This window comes from Pan paniscus, chromosome 13 (assembly GCF_029289425.2).
Source record: "Pan paniscus chromosome 13, NHGRI_mPanPan1-v2.0_pri, whole genome shotgun sequence".
NCBI classification, from domain to species: Eukaryota; Metazoa; Chordata; class Mammalia; order Primates; family Hominidae; genus Pan; species Pan paniscus.
The window spans coordinates 102,021,372-102,041,951 of NC_073262.2; the positions used below are offsets into that span (position 1 = coordinate 102,021,372).

Here is a 20,580-nt window from a genome sequence, read left to right on the forward strand (position 1 = left end):
TCTAACAGTCTTGTCATTTCAGGCAGGCTTTATAAATCCCTCAGTTTGACCTTTCAATCAGGACAATGAAGCTCTTCACCAGCTCAAATTCTAATGAAACAGGTATATTCTAAGTCCAGGTTAACTGTAATAACAAGAAAACTAAGTTAAATTTAAAATCTGAAATTTGACAGTGTTAACACCTTAAATGTCAGTGAAGATCAGTCATGAATTTGTCAACCAGGCATAGAATGCAGACTTTTAAAATTATTGTCTATTATCCTAGTTAATGAATCAAAAACATAGAATGACACCCACAAATGTTTATTAAAGAGTTATTGATAATATTTTTAAAATTCTAAACAACCTGTGTAAAACCAACAGAATGGTTCTGTAAATTATGTTATACTCACACAATCAGCCATTACAAAAGGATTAAAAATTAATGCCATGACAAAATGATTAATATTGTAATATTAAGTGAAAAACTTATTGTATTGTATAATATTGTATATTGTTGTATAATATTGTATAATATTGTAATATTAAGTGAAAAACTAAGATATATAGATAGCCAATTGCCTATAAGGAAAGAAAGAAAAGAGACTACGAGGGGCATAAAGCGGATTTTATCAGCAAAATTTTCAAGGTAAGAAATATCTTGGGTCACAGGTAACACCAAGGGGGAATTTTATTTTATCCTTCACATCATTTTGTATTTTTTATATTTCCTACAATGGGTGTGTTTATTACTTTTAAATCGCTGCACTTTCCTTGCAAATAAAGCAAAGCAACCTACATGCAAAAAGGAAGCTATTTGCATTCAGAAATCTCAGTTTTTAAAATAAATTCTTGACTATTTTCGGATAAGAAACCCTCCAATTTAGAAATCTTTATATAGAAACATGAACAGTTATAATGTTGCCTAAAAGGATATTAAGCAAGAAAGCCTTGATATTCAAAGTGGCTGGATTGGAACACCAACAAATTAAATCAATCTGGTCGGTTAGCAAAAATTAAGTCCTCCTCTATTCAACCACCTATTTAGCAAACATCTACACAGTGCCTTCTGGGATGGCAGGATACCAATCTGACAAGGAGGACACAGAGAATCAGAAGTCAATCTGTCAATAAGGTGTTTATTATTCCTGGCTGGAGAAAGAGTAGGTAATGCAAAGACACCAGGAACAAATGAGCAAGTAAATAATCCACATGCAGATGCCAAAGAAGGGCAAAGGAAGAGGAAAGGCCTCTAAACGCTGTACGGAGGAACTTCACTGGATGAGGAAGACTCTCAGATACCCAAGATGACTGCCAAAGGGGACATGTAGCCAATGTCTCCTCAGTGAAAGCAGTGGTAACATCATGTCAAGAAAAGAGGCAAGGCCTTTCACATGAAAGCAGCCATCATGGCGGCCAGCACTCCTGACTCCTGATGTGGACCTACTCGCTCTCATTTAGCTTAAGTTCTCTCTGTAGAGTGCCTAATGAATGATTATTATGTTAACAGATAGAAGACAAAACATAAGTGGCACCTCTAATTGATATAACCAATAACTCTCAGTTAATGACATTATTTAAAAGTTTTAACATACCACGGGGAAGAACAATACAAGATATAAAATGGCACAGTATAATTCTGAGTGCAACCATGCAAAAAAAAGTATCATTTAAATCAGAGATTATTCATTTACCATATATTCTTAGCATAAGGAAAGTATATTCATTTAAAAAGTATGAACCCTATGAGTATTGTTTTAATGCTATGTGTCTTTTTAGAAGCCAAAAATAAACAACGTTTATAAAAACATTGTTTTAAACCAAAGGCTGTTAAAAAAAGAAAAAAATCACACAGATCACAAATAAGTAACAATTTTTTAAAAGCAATTCAACATTTTAAATTTTTGCCTCCAAAGTATTATATCACATCGATCAGAATACCAGACTACCCTTTTTATTTTCCTTTCTGGTTATGCCCTTAAAAACACTGTGATGCTTCTAAGAGCTTTAAACTTGTAAATAACCCCTCCCAGAAGCGCAAATCTCCATATCTTAATATCATGAAAGCTGGAACTGTAAAATAAAATCTGTTAGCAGCTGAAATCTTAATGAGGTTCTACAAAGAAGAGGCTTTTCTGCAATGACTCAATGCATGGAAACAGTTGAGTAATTATAAATGCATGGGCTGAATGTGAGTTGGCAAATATAATACCACAGAATGTACCCAGAACTAGGGTTGTCCCAGTTCAAATGAGACTATATTCCTTTACCAGTACAGGCAAACAACTAACCTGAAATGTCTTTGGCTAAGAGATAGGTGTGAGCCCATAAAATTATGTCCCTTGACTCCTCATTTACATGGTGACAATCTGTTCTGGCCCACCAGCAGCCTGTTCAACAACAAAGCACTTCAGAAAGAGCTCTGCATAATATTGGTTTCATCAGACATAATAGAAGCCAATGACAAATGGACTTAAGTGGTGGTTCTCAAAACTTGGGGACATGAGACTCCCCCATAAAGAACTTGAGAAAAATGAAGATTCTGGGATCTACCACCAGGGGACCCAATTCACTAGGTTTATATGAGCCCAGGAATCTGCACTTAAATAAGCACCCTCCAGCCAAGCAGGCTGACCCAGGGAAATACAAGACTAGGGTGTGTGCCCTGGAGGGAAATAGAGAAAGGCTGGAGGGCAAATGCAAATGATGGGTGGAGAAAAGGAGCTGCATTTTTTGGGAGGGTGTATGGGGAGTACTCCATCACTATCACTTTTTCAGGGAAAAGGAAAGCAGTTTCCTCAAAAGTGTTCTCTGAACCTTCACACATATAACTGTAAACTTAGAACATGTCCTAGAAATATTTCAGTACAATTATTCATGGTAAAGAAATCAAACTCCACATGCTTATTTCTGGTTATACATAGTTTTTTAAAAGAAAAAAAAAAGAAATAAAAAAGCTTCAGGGCCAAACTCTCTCAAATCCATTCTTATTTAGAAATTCCAAAAATTTAGGAATGCTTGATTATATGAATATTGCATGGGTCAAGGTAAGTGGAGTGGGTCTTCATTCAGTCCATGGGTTCTAGACTCACAGATTCAACAACCCTGGATTAAAAATTTTAAGTAAATAATAATAATGCAACAATAGAAAATACAAATAAAAATACAGTATAACACTTACATAGCATTTACATTGTATTAGATATTATAAGCAATCTAGAGATGATTATTTAAAGTATACAGGAGGAGGTGAGGAGGTAATAGGCAAACACTATGCCCTTTTATGTAAGATGGACTTGAGCATCCTTGATATGTTGATATTCAAATGAGTCCTGGAACCAATCCCCCTGGACACAAAAGGATGATTCTATTATTATTATTCTCTGCTTACCATAGATAAAAACCAGGCAGAGTCTTTATAATTAACACACCTAAACATGGTAGAAAGTTAAAATGGAAACACTGTGAAACCTTATAGTTTTATAATTTTGTTTCCACAATTTTTATTTTTCCCTAAATCTATTAAATTCCAAGCCCTATATGTTAATATGTTTCATTTTTACAATGTGAGATAAGCCACAGTGAAATATCTAACTTTGTGAGAAAGCCCAGTGAAATATCAGCATTTTCCACGGATAATCTATCCCACTGGAAAAACAGGTTTCAACAGAGCCTTCTAAGAGCTGCAGGCTGCCCCCATAGTCATCTGGCTTACAGTACTCATCATGGAAGGCATAATATAATAAATACATTTATGAAGGTGAACTATGCTGGGCTTAAATCAGAAGAATAGACTTTTGAGAGACATGAGCCACAGGTTTCTCTGAGGTACCAAAGACCACTTCTTCTGAAAGGTACAATAAGGGCATTCTGAGAGGACGTATGTATTTTATAGTTTAGGAAATGACACTGAAAAGCTGAAAAAAAAATGGGTGTAATTCCATGGATGAAATCATGTTAGGGGAGATGGTTTAAAAGAGTTGTGAAGCTGTGGAAATATTCGTATGATCACAGTTATGAAAAAGAAGATAGCTGGGCATCATCATGAGAAATAATAGTAATAAGAGTAACATTCATTGTGTACAATGTCACTTATCATTAAAATAATATCTCAATTAATCCTTAAAACTGCCTTAAAGTAAGGAGGGTTCTTATCTTATTTTACACATGAAGTATAGAAAAGTTGGCTGGGTGTGGCGGCTCACACCTGTAATCCCAGCATCTTGGGAGGATGAGGTGGGCAGATCACTTGAGGTCAGGAGTTCAGGACCAACCTGGCCAACATGGTGAAACCTCATCTCTACCAAAAATACAAAAAAAAATCAGGAGGCTGAGGTAGGAGAATCGCTTGAACCCGGGAGGCAGAGGTTGCAGTGAACTGAAATGGCACCACTGTGCTCCAGCCTGGGTGACAGAGCAAGACTCCTGTCTCCCAAAAAAAAAAAAAAAAAAAAAAAGAGAGAGAGAGAGAAGAAAAGAAAGAAACATAGAAAAGTTAAGTAACTCCCTGAGGTCAGATTCCCTAATAAGAGGTGAGGCCAGGATCTGAAAGTTATCTCATAATCTTAATTAAGACTAGGTAACTATTGTTGAAAATGAAGCAGAGAAACAAGTAGGAATCTCTAAGAATCTTATCAAAGAGGTTACAGCCCTGGAGATCTAAGATAAGTGAAACCTCTAACTTTGACAAAGTTATTAAGTGAAGTCAGGAACTCAATGATGATCTAGAAAAACACAGGACAACTGCTTGTGGGAGATGATGTCATGTAAAAATATAAAGAAAGTGGAGGCAAAACTACCCAATTACCCACCTATTTCCATTTTATCTGCTAGATCAAAAGAAGTTTCAAACTGGAAATGCTAGAACAATGGCTAAGAAAGCCCTGGGAGCTAATATAGAAAATAAAATCATAAAAGAACATCTGGATGCAGTAAATGAGTATAAACCTACTGGCCTAGAGATTCACATCCCAGGGTATGGGAGGAATGCATAGAAGCGATATCTGATGGTAAAAATAAATAAATAAATAAAATCATGAACAAACAAATTCCAGAACAAGTAATATTTTCACTCAAAGTTCAAAAATTAAAAAGTAAAAAAGTTCAGTCCACAGATGTAATCCCAAACCATGATCCTGTCCTTTTATCAGACTTACAGGAACAGCAAAAATACGTGAGAAAGCCTTTCATGATAACCTTGGACCTGACAGGGTAGTTCCATAGTTTGTGCCTTGTTGAATAACTAATCTTAAAATTAATTGCCTGAAAGGTGGTTTTCAGGGTTACACACTGAGTACTATCGTGGGCCCCGCCTATTCAACATTTTACCAATGATTTGGGTGAAGACGCTTATAAAATCTGTAGATTTTGCAAGGTTAATATAGTTGATAATATGATTTAGATTCAAAAGGATGGGCTATAACACTTGACTATATAAAATGGAATAAGAATGTATTAAATTATTTTTAAAATTATATATGTATACACATAATTTTTGACCTTGCATAAATTTATGTGAAATAGGAAACAAAAATAAGACAAACTATTACATTGAGGTGACTTAATATAAGCCACTATTGTGAACATCTGCTAAAACAAATTAATGCATTTATAGAAAGTCAAGACCACAATGAGGTAATGAGATAAGTTCGTGTCAGAGGGACCATGAGCAACCAGATACAAGGGGGATATACTAGCTTGGTGCAAAAGTAATTGCGATTTTTGCCATTGAAAGGGTAAAAACCGCAATTACTTTTGCAACAACTTAATACAACATGAAAGGAGAGAAAAGAGACCAAATGTATACAAAGACTCCTGTGGTTGTTTAGTCCACAAAAAAAATAAAATAAAGAGTCTTAGGGAGGGCATGATCTTAGTTTCCAAATATCTGAGTTGTAGAAAAAGAACTATATCAGTATACTTTCAAGATGATTTCCTTTACAATCCCTAGAAATAGTAAAACAAGAGCAAATGGTGATGTCTACAGCCTCACCAAAAAGTGAGCTCCTCATCTCTGGAAGTAGCCAAGTGAAGGCTGGATCAAGCTCTACCAGGGAAGTCATGGAGGAGAGCACTGAACATAATGAGGGAGTGGGAAAAGATATATTAATTATGTTTTATGGCTCTACGATAATCCCAACAGGCATCTAGTTTTTCTCTTTTTCACAGACACTCCTATACACTACTCAGCTATGTTATTTTAATGGTGATCTATACTTCAGTAGAGGGGAGGGTATGATGATATAAAACAGAAATTAAATAATAATTAGAAAGCTGAATTTAGATCATGTGCAAACCTCCAACATTTTCTTTTTTCTTTTTCTTTTTTTTTTTTTTTTTGAGATGGAGTTTCACTCTTGTTGTGCAGGCTAGAGTACAATGGCGCCATCTCAGCTCACCACAACCTCCGCCTCCTGGGTTCAAGCAATTCTCCTGCCTCAGCCTTCCTGAGTAGCTGGAATTACAGGCATGCGCCACCACGCCTGGCTAATTTTGTATTTTTAGTAGAGACAGGGTTTCTCCATGTTGGTCAGGCTGGTCTCGAACTCCGGACCTCAGGTGATCCTCCCGCCTTGGCCTCCCAAAGTGCTGGGATTACAGGCGTAAGCCACTGCGCCTGGCCGCAAACCTCCAACATTTTCTAGAGCAATACTTGGCTGTAAGATATTGCATAGTTAATACGACTTCACTGAAGGAATAGCTTTTTCCATGGACAAGATGGTGAATTAACATTTTTATCATGGCTAAAGTATACTGCCTACTTTATATTTTCAACGCCTTACTTTAAAAAAAACCAAGACAAGTTTTGTTTTTTTTTGTTTTTTTTTTTTGTTGTTTTGTTTTCTATACCATGGTGTCATAACACCACTTACAACAAATGCCAAGTCTTTCTGAAGGAGGAATCTTTACTTGAAATATGCAAGCACTATTTAGCATTGTTTTGTTTTTAAAGATTGGTCACAGTGTGAATGCCCTTCCTACTGCAGGGGATAATGTTAAGAAATTTAACTTGAAAAGAGTTTCTAGCTCATCTTCACAATGTAATGATACTCCTGCTAAGTCTGGATTTAATTACAAATCAACAAAGAATGAGGAAGGGAGGAAGTTCAACATGGCTCCCCATCACTCCATCACTGCCCCCCACCATCACTGACTTTTTTTCTTTCTTTTGGTCTGTGTACATCACAGCCCAGAGTGATTAATAACCCGTGCAAACAGACTATTCTAGAGATCACAAACTGCCTTTTTCTGTGTGTGTTAGTTTAGTAGTTGAGGCTATTTGAAGGATCTTAAAAGCACTACAGAATAAAACCTTTGTTTAAAGGAATATCGGGCACAGATTCTTCTCCCTGCTCCTCCTCACAGAAACTTAAGCAGAACTCCTTGAACTCTGACCTGAAAGGACACTTGGGTCAGCCACATCTAATCCTAGACTCTGAGATTAGTTTAATGATATTTGAGGCAGCTGGGATGAACCCAGCTAAATTCTGTGTGCTAAATTCTGTGGCCACATTGTAAAATGAGTCATTGTTCCTCGGGGAGAGTCTTCTTGTCTCAATTGGTATTTGAGTTAAACTGATATTACTGATCACCTATTCCTCAGTACAGATAACTTCACAATTAGAACAGGAGTATATTTGTGCCTCATTGATCAGAACTCCATATTTTCCAGTATCATCTGCAAACCTTGCTTCTTCGCAAAAAATTGAACAAAGAATGCTGGCAATTAATGTCTTTACCAATCTCCAATCTTGAGGTGAGACCACAACTCTGAAACGTTGCCCTCCCAGCGCACGCTACTATAACTTTATGGAATATTTAGACTGCAGTTCAAGAAGAATGAATGCTCCATTATTTTAACAGTCTGCTCAGGGTGGTCACTCTATTTTTTAACGCAATGTACTACACAGGAATGACATCATAAGGGTATCATAAAAGCAAGTGTTAAAACCTATGATGAATTTTCCTATTATAACTAAGCAGCTAATGGTGTAAAAGTAGATCAAAACATACACTTATGGTCTGGTAAAACATTTACATTCACCTTTGTAAATATAAAAATAAAGTTTTTTTAAAAACCATAAAATTCCCTTCTGCCTCTTACTTCTAAAGCTCCATTAGTGATCACAGACACCTGGAATTTTTTTTTTCCTAATTAAAGAAGCCCAAGTAGTAATTGCTAATAAATGGCATTTATTAATCTTGGGTAGTTTCTTTCTTATGATAAGGATCTCATTTGGACAATACTACTATGTATCAAATACAAATCACACTGAATCATTTACTCTCCTCTGCCACATACATTCCATTTTCATTCTCTAACAAAGCTTCCTTTGCCACCTGTGACGGGTTCTTTCCAAGTCACTATGTCCAGAAAAAAAAAAAAACAATTCACCTCTTTGTCCTCCCACTCTCACTTAAAACTTAACTCCATCCTTACAAGTAGAATGTACCATCCAGAAACTCGCCAAGTACATCTATGCATGACGATCCCCCTTAACTTTCCTTGCTTATATCTACCTTCAAACAAGAAGTGAAAAAGAGGGAGAGAGTATTACCACTAATTGACTATTGCTCTATTTATTAACATTTTTTCAACAAATACTATTTTAATATGAATACCTACCATGTTCTAGGAACTATGCTATGAACATTGTTTGGATGTCATTTTCTCCTCACAACATTATGAGGGTAGATGTTATTTTTATTTACAGATAAACTGAAGTTCATGGAGGTCAACATACACACCCAATGTCACAAAACAAGCAAGTGACAGAGTCAAGGTATGAATCCCTACTGTGTGACTCCAAAGCTAGTGCTTTCACCACTATAATGGTTATAGTGCAGTCTGGACTGTATGGCAAGTCGTAGGTGTGGACAGGACTAGTTCCTAGACTAGAACAACTCACAGAACAGGGAGAAAAGAGATAAGTAAACAGATAAATGATAACCCACTGTGTTAACTACTGTTACAAAGATAAGTGTTATAGGGGCATAAAGAAGAAAGTAACTAATGCTATTTGGTGAACAGTGGGATAGGGGGATGATTCTCCCAGGCTGATAACCTCAATTGTAATTGAATCTTAAGTTTCTCAGGTGAACTGAAGAGGGGGAAGCATTTCAGAAAACGCCTAAGGACAGAGATTCAAGAAAAAATATGGGGCATCTGACAAACTACAGCAAATTCAGCTCTGAAGGAGGGTGGGGAGTGCGAGGAGTCACATGGTTGAAGGGAATGAAAAGGAAGACCAGAGCCTGACTGCCAGGCCCAAAATCTGATGAATAGAAAAGCACTGTTGACTGGGGAGTGTGAAGCTATTTGAAGCAAATGAGAGCTAGATTGTAAGGACACAGTGATGCACACTTGGAAAATATTTAACAAGGAGGATATAAAATATGGTGGTAGCCTCAGTCAGGAAGCAAATACTAAGAATTCTTGGTTTTGTCTGCAGTAGTCCTGACTGAGCACTTCTGTATTACAAACAGAAGAAGCCAATGAAGAGTGAGAAATAGAAGATACAAGAATTCTGGGGACAAATGATGAAGCATAACCCCAAATAAAGCTGAGAGAGTCAGCAATGGAAGGAGCAAGGAGAGAGGCTGCCCTTGGGCAGGGGAAGGAACCCCTCACCACACGCCCCTCCTGAATGCACAGCACACAAAGACTAAAGTGTCTGCTTCAGCGTGGCATTACTTTGTCTTCTGTGCTGTTCTTTATTTTTTCTATGTGTCTTTGTCTTCTCTCCCCAACTAGGTAATAAGTCCCCCAAAGGTAGTGGTCATATTTTCTATTTCTTTGTATCTCCCTCCATATTAAAACAATGTGGACACATATGAACCAGTCTTTTATCACAATGATTTGAGAAGGAAATCAGGCAAAAAAAAAACAAAAAACAAACAAACAAAAAAAACCTCCCTAATGGGGACAAGTCACAGATGAGAAATAAAAACTGTGTATCTTCACTTTGTAGGGAACAAACTGCCCCAGATGAAACTGTAAAATCCATGGAGAATGTAGCTAACTATTTATCAGGAAAGGAGTGTAATAAGTTGTCACATCATAAATAATCCTGTTAGAGCAGGGGCTTAGGGATGAATCTGTTATCTCTTATTTCTTTTACAGTAAATAAACGCAAGTACTGTTTAGTTGGTAACAGAAAACACCAGTGCCAAGGAATATTACAGAATTTTTTTTAGCTAATATATTTCAAATTAATACATGAAATATGTTTGCTAGTTCTTTGGTTCCTCAGGAGAAAACATTTTTTAATAAAATGTATATCTTCTCATAATCTATATGTTTATTTTTATAACTTACTCAGTGTTTAATCTGAAAATAGTACTCCGAAGCACATATGTAACCTTTTCTTAGCATCACAGCTTTTGGTTTACAGGCTTTGAAGTCCCCAATTTTATAGATAAGAAAACTGAGGTTCAAAGAAGTAGCTTCTCTCAACACATGCATGTTTAATAATGATGCCGGAGCTAAAGCCTGGTTTTCCTAACTCATTGTCCCATATTCTTTCATTAAACAAACCTAAAATGGAGACTGCTCTCTGAGATTATTTTCTCTGAATCTAATCAGGACTCCTTGCTGGCACTGTTAGCTTTCTGCCCCTCTGCTCTCTGCCTTCTCTGATTTCCCACGATAGATTCACAAATAAGCTGTGGCCAACAGTGCTCCTTACCTACCCAATATCCACTTTTCCTACTAGAGAGTCGCTTTTTTTTTTTTTTCTGAGCAGCATTGTGTCAAATAAAAAACTTGATTTCCCAGGCTCTCTAGTCCTGAGACTGAGATAAAGACAAAGTCTTAAGGAAGGCTGTCCATTCCAGAATAATAAAGGCAGAGCTTCACGAGAGGCATTTGGCCTTCTGCTCTTCTTTCCCTACCCTCTTCCTGCCTGGAATCTCAACTGGGTATCTGGAGATCCAGCAGCCATTTTTCAATCTAAGAGATGCCAGAAGATAGCCAGAGCCCAGGTCCCTGGCGGCATTGTGAAGATGCTGCACTGGACACCTACATGAGACAAATAAAACTCCTGTTTGGTTAAGCTGCTGTTGAAGAGTTTCTGCTACATATAGTCACTTGCAATCTTAAATGATTAATACCTAAGCTAACATTTTAATAAGGACTGACATATTCCTAACATGTCACCCCACTGACTCAAACCCTTTCAGTGGTGGTCTCAAGCAGGAGACCACTAAATAAAACATTAACTTTTTAGTTTGGCATCCAAGGTACTTTACAATAGATTCTAGTTCTGATACCTCTTAAACATATCCTGCATACCAGCCAAGCAGAATTCACTGCCAACTGTCTGTCTCACCTTCTCTCTGCCCATCAAAATCTTGTAGTCTTGTCAAGGCCCCTCTCACACATCACCTCCCTCATCCATCTAAACTGATCCTTCCAATCTGATGAGATTTCTCCCTCTTTTGAATTTTCAAAGCAATTTTGTCTTCATGATAGCCACGGTACTTGTGTGCTCTCGTGGGCAAGGGCACCTTCGGGTCAGGGATCTTGTTGTACTGGTACGGGAACTCTCCTCTTTCCCCATCCACCCCCCACCAGGGCAATGCCCGATACACAGCAGATGATTAATAGTCACTTATTAAATTGAATTAATAAATACGTCCCCCTCTCCTAATGCATCTCTGACTGATCCGGAAAGAGTCCATGCCAGCACTCTAATGACTTAGGAGGGAGCTTGTGTGACAGCAGGAGTGAGCTGAGCTGCAGTTCAAACTGCTGTATTGTTTTGACACCAGAACAAGTGATAATGGGCTGTGACTCGGTGTGTCAAAGCGCTCACTCAAGACTCCGGTGCCAGCCTCTCCTGCTTGTCACGGGCCCCAGTCTGCAAAAGCCTTTCCTTTCGAAGCACCATGTGGCATCTTCTTCAGAAAAGCCTATAGCTGGTCACTCTTCTCCCCAAGGATCACAAACAAAACAATGACTGGGAGCAAGGTCTCACTGGGATCTGACTGCAACACTTGTCCCTCCAGGAATGATCGCTGGCACGTGGTAAGAGGGGGTGAATGGGCAGCAGGCTGTGACAGAGAGCCAGGACAAGGCAAAACGGCAGTCTTCCCATAAAGCAAAGGCCACCCCACATGCAGCACTGAAGAAGCATGAAGTTCAGGTTGCAAAACATCGGGGAAAATAAAAGAAGGAAAAGTTTATAGAATGAGTGCAACAGAGAATATGTAATTTAAATACAACCTAAAATACAAAACAACATAAGAATGAGCACCACAATTATGTGCGTATTAAAATATAGGACCTGAAGCAAGAAACGCTCTATCCTTCACAGTACAGACTTATAACACATACTTCACATATGTGTGACTACAAGCCCAAAAGGAAGAAGTTATCTTCAGGAAGAGAATAGTTGTAAGCTTGTTATCTGACCAGTGGCCATGGTCTCAAAGAAATAACCACTCAAAATGACTAAAACAAAGTAACTGTTGTACACAATTAATTGAAATGGAGACCAAGTCATAAATTAGTATAAATCTCCAAGAATAAATTGCTAATCATTAGCCATATAAATCATTTAAAGTGCTATATAGTATTGTTTTAACTTATTAGCTGCTATGTATAATATCATGTTTAAAATTGTATTGCTATAAGAAGAATTTAATACCAATAGTGCATCCTGGATAAAACATAACTGAGTTTACATTAAGATAACATATATGGATATCCAAATTACATTAGAATACTGCAGATGAGCTATTTAATTTGATGGAAAAGTGAATACTTCATTCATCAGAAGTTTGATTAAATAACTAAATCCCTGATTTATCCAATGAGGTTGTGCCTGGTGAGTGACCTGTGGCCCATCACCTCTCTAATGCCTTCCCACAAGGGTCTACTGTGGCCACACAAAGCTCTACGATTAGAAGCTAGATCTGGGGCACCTGCACTGTGACCCTCCTGGCCCGGCCCTTCTCTTTCCTGGCATGATGCTCCACCCTGCTCTCCAAGACTTCTGCGAGTATCCTCCAGGGCCAGTAACACTCCATGTGAGCTGTCCTTCTCTGTAAGGTTGTCCTCAGCCCCACCAAGTCTGTGTGCCAACTTGTAGCATCATCATTGCCCTCACTGCCACTGCCAAGGGCCACAGGGTAGAGAGGTGGCTGTCAAAGGCATAGGCCTCAGCAGGGGTGAGTACAAAGGAAAGGAAAAGTAGAACTACTGGATCCAAGACTCAGCAGAAGTTACATTACATTATTTCGCACAAGGACTATTATATTTCTATTTTAGAGTGTTACAGTTATTTCCATACAGGTGTGGTTCTATTATACCAAAGGAGGTTATTTTGTTTATGATCTAGTGGATTATACTTTGTAGGAAACTGAATGAATTTTAAAAATATACAATTTTGAAAACATTATGTACAAATCTATGAATGGGTAATTATCAAACAGACTATCCACTAATAATTATATTTGACCTTGAGGTACACCACACAATTTTTGATACAGATTTACCTTCGTAATTACACTTTTCTTAGAGTATTATTGGCTTTCAGTTGGTAATTCTAATATTAAAATAAACACACACCAAAAACACAGGGGGACCACACATCTACTAGTTGGCAGGAGAGAGGTCTTCTTCAAATGCTATGTTTACCACAGGTAATTCATGTTTAATTTTTTTTAAGAATAGAATCTGCTCAAAAATCAGGAAGACAGGAGGGGTTTAAATACTAACAAAAGGGAGAGAAACAGTAAAGTAGAAGACTGGAGAGGTGAAGAAAAAGTCAATAAATCAGAATAAATTAAACTACTACTTTTGAATTCCCCTCCATGTCATTTCTTACTGCCTTGTTTACAGGCTAATTTCATTATGCTGGAACACAACTGACTATAACATAACATGGGCCAAGCGCGGTGACTCACGCCTGTAATCCCAGCACTTTGGGAGGCTGAGGCAGGTGGATCATGACGTCAGGAGATCGAGACCATCCTGGCTAACATGGTGAAACCCTATCTCTACTAAAAATACAAAATATTAGCCGGGTATGGTGGCAGGTGCCTGTAGTCCCAGCTACTCAGGAGGCTGAGGCAGGAGAATGGCGTGAACCTGGGAGGCGGAGCTTGCAGTGAGCGGAGATCACGCCACTGCACTCCGGCCTGGGGGACAGAGTGAGACTCCGTCTCACACACACACACACACACACACACACTCACAAAAAAAAAAAAACATAACATGACCTGCTGTCTTTAGGTGTGCTGTGCGCTTAAATCATATAAATATCACCATTTACTTTTTTTTTTAAGCCATGATCATTTAGGCCAGGTAAAAGTGCACCAAAATACTATAATTCGGCATGAAGCTACCTCCTGTGAAATGCTCTAGGAGAGAGCATAAAAAGGAACCATGATTCAAGGGTGACAAGTTCAGTTCTCATTACATTCAAATTTTCCAGGATACAAATACCTACTGACAGCGCATCCCCAGAGGAAATCATTTACATCCCTTCTGCTCCACATAGTCCCAGATGTGCTTTGAGGCAGTTCCACAAGTGGAACCACTTGAGAAGAAGAGAAAAGATATGAGCAACTATTTCAGAGGAGGAATGGAAGGGAAAATCATCTGTTTTCTCAGCACGACTGTGGGAAGAGTTGGATTAAATAAAATGGCTTCACTGTAGTCAAGTTGCATTTGTACTGAGGTAACTCAATATTTAGAACTTTAAGAAGAAAAACCAAGGAACAGAAAAAAAATTTGTCCCGAGACTATAACTCACTAATTACAAAGCTATCAGTGAATATTTAAAGTTTCATTTGTCATTAGTTAAGGATATTTCATCATTTAAAATACACAATTTTAACCAGATGATGGGGGTGGAAGTTTTATTATATTGTCAGCCTGTGTAAATATTTAAGTACTCTGAAGAAAAGGGGAAAGAAGCAATGTAGTGCAGAACAACTTATCCACAAAAAAGAAAATAACATTCTTCTAAGTTGACGCAGTCATGGAATAGGATATTGTCAATTTAAAAACATGAATACCAGAAGACCTAGTCTTCCTATACCTTAAGAAAATTTAAGATTGGTACTTCACATCCAGTATCTCAGAATGAGGGCTCATATGAATTGAAGCTACAGAAAACAAAAGAAATTGACACACTGTATCTGGCTTCTGCATTGTAAAGTAATAATAACAACAACTGGAATCATAATAGCAACTAACATGATTCAGCCCTTACCCTGTGTCAAGGGCAATGTAAAGCACTTTATTTGGATTGTTTCATTTAATCTTCCTAACAACCCTACAAGGGGGGAATTATAATTACTATCCTGATTTCATAGAAGAGGAAACTGAGGCAGAGAATGGCAGAGCTGGGAAGTGGGGAGTACCAAGATGAAAGGCCCGGCAGTCAGAGTCCACAACGCCTAACCACTGCACTATACTACAATGCCCTCAGTCAGAACCAGATTGTAAAAGACACAGAACTAGAGGGCCAACGATCTGTTAAGTGAGCGAAGTCATCGTGATCAATTGCTTATCCACTTCTTAGGGGAAAGAAACTAGTCAATCAATTTGTTCTTCACCATCTACGTTTCACTATATTTAAAATTAAAAGGAAATTATTTTAAAAACTAATGTAAAATGTGAAATTTTTTCACATTTTATTAGTTTATTAGTTTTATTTTAAAAACTAATGTAAAATGTGAATTTATTTTCAAATCTTAACCTGGTTTGCTTCTACATCCAAACATTTTTGAACAATTCGATTTGTTTGATTTGGTTTAGTAAATTTTAACTCTTATTAAATAAACACTTTCAGTCAATGTTTTGTTACACGTAATAGAAAATGTACCCAAAAAGAAAGCATTACATAAAGCATCTAATACAAGTCTTAGTTATATAGAATAATGCCCCCTGTGTGTGAGAATTCATCAGGCTGGAATCAGATGCAAAAGAGACTATGATCTGCTGTACGGAGTTCCTTTTTTCCCTCTTTGACCCAAAGATCTGGTCTCCACTCCCATTCCTGCCCACTCATTACAAATCAAATGTCATCGATCCCAAAAGGCATCGAGTGAGTGATTCTGGGCAGCTCAGTGAGAAACCCATCACTGCAGAGCAAAACCAACACGATACAGTGCCACTGGTAATCGACCCACATCAGCTCTCTCCCACACAGACAACCATGCTCTCGTTTTCCCAGAATCACCAGTACTACAAACAGAACTATTTTGGTTCCACACATTTCAAAGCCCTTTTAAAATTCAAGACAAACAAATGACTGTGGCAGCTTAGGGACACAGGTCCTTTGAGAAGTGCTTCAACTCACAACATCCAGATTTTGAGTCTTCACCTTCCACCACCACAGAGGCCTAGAACACACTGTTTTTAGGCCAGTGGGAAGTAAAAAGAATCCTTAGTCAGTTTTACTATGAATATATTACCCTTCAGCAGAAGTCAACACATATCTTCCAGGAAACTATTAAACGCACTAAGAGAGATAATTTTCTAAATGGCACCCCTAGTGCCCTGAAAATAATCCATTCTCCCCACAGAATAAAACAACTTATTTCTAAGGAGTAAGTTTATGCTAAAGATGGTCAATTAGAAAGATGTACCTGCATTCCATGACTTTAGAAGTTCAACCTTGGCTTTCTTGACAACATGTTTTTTAAAAATTTTAGCATGGGTTATAAATTACCTCGGGATGTCCATGTGAAAGCAGTGCCGCCTGGGAACGGTTCCTGTCATCTTGTAGCATACTCAGCTGCTCCCTCCGCACAAATGGCACTTGTAATGAAAACACCGCCATATATCTTGATTTGTCAGAGAACAAATCAGTTTTATCTGTTCATTTTGTGGCTTCATGTCATAGGTATTTCAGAAAACATAATTTATAATTCCTCATGCAATTATATATGAAATTAAATCATCTCACTTTTCCAGAAGCATCAAAGTATTTCAGATTAAGTAGAATGCATTTGTAATGTCTTTGAAGTTCTCTTCCTCTCTCCCTTCCTCCCAATCCACCCCCTGAAGAAAAAAATAAATAAATAAAGGAAAAGAGAGAGAAATATTTAGCATTTTAATGAGTTAATCTAGTTATATTAGGTCAGGCCTTACAGGGACTTTTATTCGTATTCTTAATGATAACCCACTATTACAACAATGTCTTAATCATGCCCTAGAGAGGCAGAGGGGTGTGGTGGCTAAGCCACTGTCTCAAGAAACAGAATGCCTGGGTTTGAACATTTAGGTCCTGGCTCCATCACTTACTTGCTGTGTACCCTGGTGTATGTCACTTAGCCCATCTGTGCCTCAGTTTCCTCAGCTGTTAAATGAAGATAATTATGCTTATGCCACACGAGGTTTGCGAACATTAAATGATTTAAGATGTGTAACACACTTAGAACAGTGCCTCACACATAGTAAGCTCTATGTTTCCTAGCATTATCATTAGCAACAATACCCATACCACTCTTTTTTTCTTGTTTTTAGGACTAAATGGACATAAGAATCTAGTGAGACTATGTCTTAAGGCATTCCAATAGGAGATGAGAAAAAAACATCCTACTGGTGGGTGCTTGTTTGGATGATAAATTGGTTATTTTAGGGAACTCCAAGACAATGTGGCCAGCATCCCTTATTGAGTACTAAGTGACACCTCAGTCTCCTGGTAGAATGTGCCACCCCAAATGTTTTAATCCCCTGATTTACAGCAGGGTTGGGCCTATTCCTTTTAATTTACATGGTTAAATTAATATCTGCCAAGAGACTCAGACAAATTCATAATCTTGTCATTAGTCACAACAGGAAATTCCCCCTTAATAAGATGGAAAAGCAACTGATGATCTTAATTGCATTAGTTTAAAGTGCAAATGGGTGCATTTTAATATCTAGTGGGGGTCACATGTAAAAAAGGAACATAGAAAATTATAATGTAATATGTTAAATCGATATCTCATTTGTATACTTATTGTATACTTAATTAATTATGAAACATTGGTTTCATAACTAATATTTCTTTCACATAAATTGATATTTTTGGTTACATGAATATATTTTAATAGATAATTTGAGTTCTATAAATGCTAGCCAATTATATCTATTATGAAAACCCAGGCAAATACTTACTGAAAACAAATACTCCTCTCTATCTTCGGACTACCAACATACTCACATAGGAAGAGAACGATCCCAGTATCTGAGGATAGGCCTCAGTATGAGCCGCATGACTCCAGAAATACACTCAGAAGGGAGACAATCAGAATGGAGCCAATGACACTATTAGAAAAAGTTCAGAGTAGGTACTCAAATAGGTTCCAGGTAGGACCATCTCATACTTGCTATGCTATAAGGAAGACTATGAAAAGAAGCTGGGTCACGTTAGAATTATACAATACAGAAGGGAGACAGAGAGATACTTATCTCTTTTCCATGCCCAGCAGGACCTGAGGTCCCATAGAAACAAACAAACAAAAAGGATTACAACCCATCACTCCAGCAAATATGGGAGATTTCATGATTTGTTCGACAAATTCCCTACCTCCAATAATGGGCTGTTCTCAAGCAATTCAAACATAGAAAAAAACCTTCCTTCAGAGTTTCCCCCAAAGACTCCTTCATAAAATCTCCATCCTACTGCACACAGCAAAAAACAGAGGCTAACAAATGGACAAACTGTCATCAGTTATTAATTCCTGGGCAAAGAAACATCTTAACACAGGACTGTCATCGTGCAACTAGTAAGCAGTCAGTAACCAACCCACACAATACTGCGTGTATGTTTTGTAAAGAGGAAAATGAACAAAATGTGGGTAAGAACAAGACAATTACAAAAACAAAATATGAAATCAATTAACTAAAGTTTCCTAACTGACACAATGTCTTTATAGCCTTCTTCCACATTAAAAACAAACGCTTAACTCTTTACCACAGACAAAGGTAAGAAAGCAAGCCAAATGAACATTAATGTCAAAAAAGTTTTTGTAAAAAAATCTGGCCTTGCACCTGCAATGAACAATGAAAATAAATTTATTTTCAAAGAACAACTGTATCTGCACATAAATGTTGACGTAAATTACTCTGATTGCCCAGCATGTGCTGGGTATAGTATCTGCACTTAACACTTCCTAATTTACTGACCATTCCTAAATCCTTCCATTAATAGATAATCAAGAGAAAACTAATGTTTCTCATTTGATTTGAAAATCCAAAGCTTCACGGTTACGTAGTATTAAAATTAATAATATAGACTATGGAAGGTATACATTATAATGTTAAGTAAGAACTAGAAGTGAAAATATTGCATACATCTGACCTCCACTATGTAAAAGTATGCATAGAACAATAACCAAAGGGAAGCAACCCAAATATTACCTATTTTTATCTCTAGAATGGTTGGTTCATGAGGGAATTTTGTCTACTACTTTTAAAAATTTTTAGTTTTTTTTTTGTAATTAACAAATATTATACTTTATAATTAGAAAAAACAAATTTAAATTTTAAAAGTTTATAAGGAGCTTATATATACAAATATACAAAAATAGGGTCTAACAAAACAGGTTCTTATAAAATGCCATCCATGATAGCAAGTTCAATTTTGTCATTTAAGCTCAAAACAAGCTCCCCACTCAATTTTAAAATACATATCTTCATTAAGTTATCAATTTGAACATGTCAACCTTTGGTTTATGCCTGTAAGGTATAATTACTATTCACTTGGATTCTAGACTCAATTGACAGATTAGAAATACAGTGCCACTAAATGGGATATTGGTTAAGTACACATTTTCTGAAGCCAGTTTTTGGTGTTGGTCAAGCTATTTGCCTCTCTGAGCCTCAGCCTCTTCATTGGTAAAATATGGACAATAATATTACATACTTCACAGGGTTATTATGAGCTTGAATGAGTTAGTAAATGTTAAGCCCTAGGACAGTGCCTGGTACATAAGAAGCACTCAATAAATATTAACAAATTTTATTATAGCCATAATATGTCTATTATGTAAAAGCTTCAATTTCCCTCACAAAAGCAAAACCATGACTTAATATAAGCTAATTGTAACAATGTTACATTTATCCTATTCCAAACATGAGTTAGTCCATGTAAGTAAATTTTTCAGATAATTCAGACAGCTGAACCTTAACCTTTTAAGTGTCCAATCATTTTAGTTTTAATCCTCAAAACATATTCAAAACCTGTCACTTTGTTCTGGTTAAGCAGCTTCTTTCCAGAAGTCTATATTTGCCAAAACCCTAGTTCTAGACGAAATGGAGAGAACAGGATCAAAATAAGCATAATATAATGTTAGGTCCTACCTAACATTTTATTACATATTGAGTTGCTTATTTTCCATCTCCCCTACATATAAGAATGTAAGTATCTTGAGGGCAGAGACATTATGTATTTGGTTCTTTGCTGTGTCTCAACACCTAGAACAACATCTAACACATAATAGACACTTGAAAAATATTTGTTAAATGAGTGAATAAAATATGATGCTAGAGAACCACAGCCTCCAGGTGTGCTCTTTTAAAGTTTCTTAGCTTTCCTTTCTGCAAAGTAAGAGTGGTAAAATTCAACCACCTATCTTTCAATAGTGCTCAAAAGA

At 37.1% G+C, this 20,580-nt stretch overlaps 1 protein-coding gene across 7 annotated transcripts in view; it reads right to left on the reverse strand.

Moving 5' to 3' along the window:
* SATB2 (SATB homeobox 2) overlaps positions 1-20,580 on the reverse strand; it is a 195,915-nt gene that overhangs the window by 133,881 nt on the left and 41,454 nt on the right. Inside the window, exon 1 of one of the 7 annotated variants that reach the window (XM_055108921.2) lies at positions 6,276-6,590. The exons of the other annotated variants lie outside the window; for them this stretch is intronic. The gene's annotated coding sequence lies outside the window, so the exon portion shown is untranslated. Of the gene's footprint in view, positions 1-6,275; positions 6,591-20,580 lie in introns of those variants that run through there. 7 annotated transcript variants of the gene reach the window in all.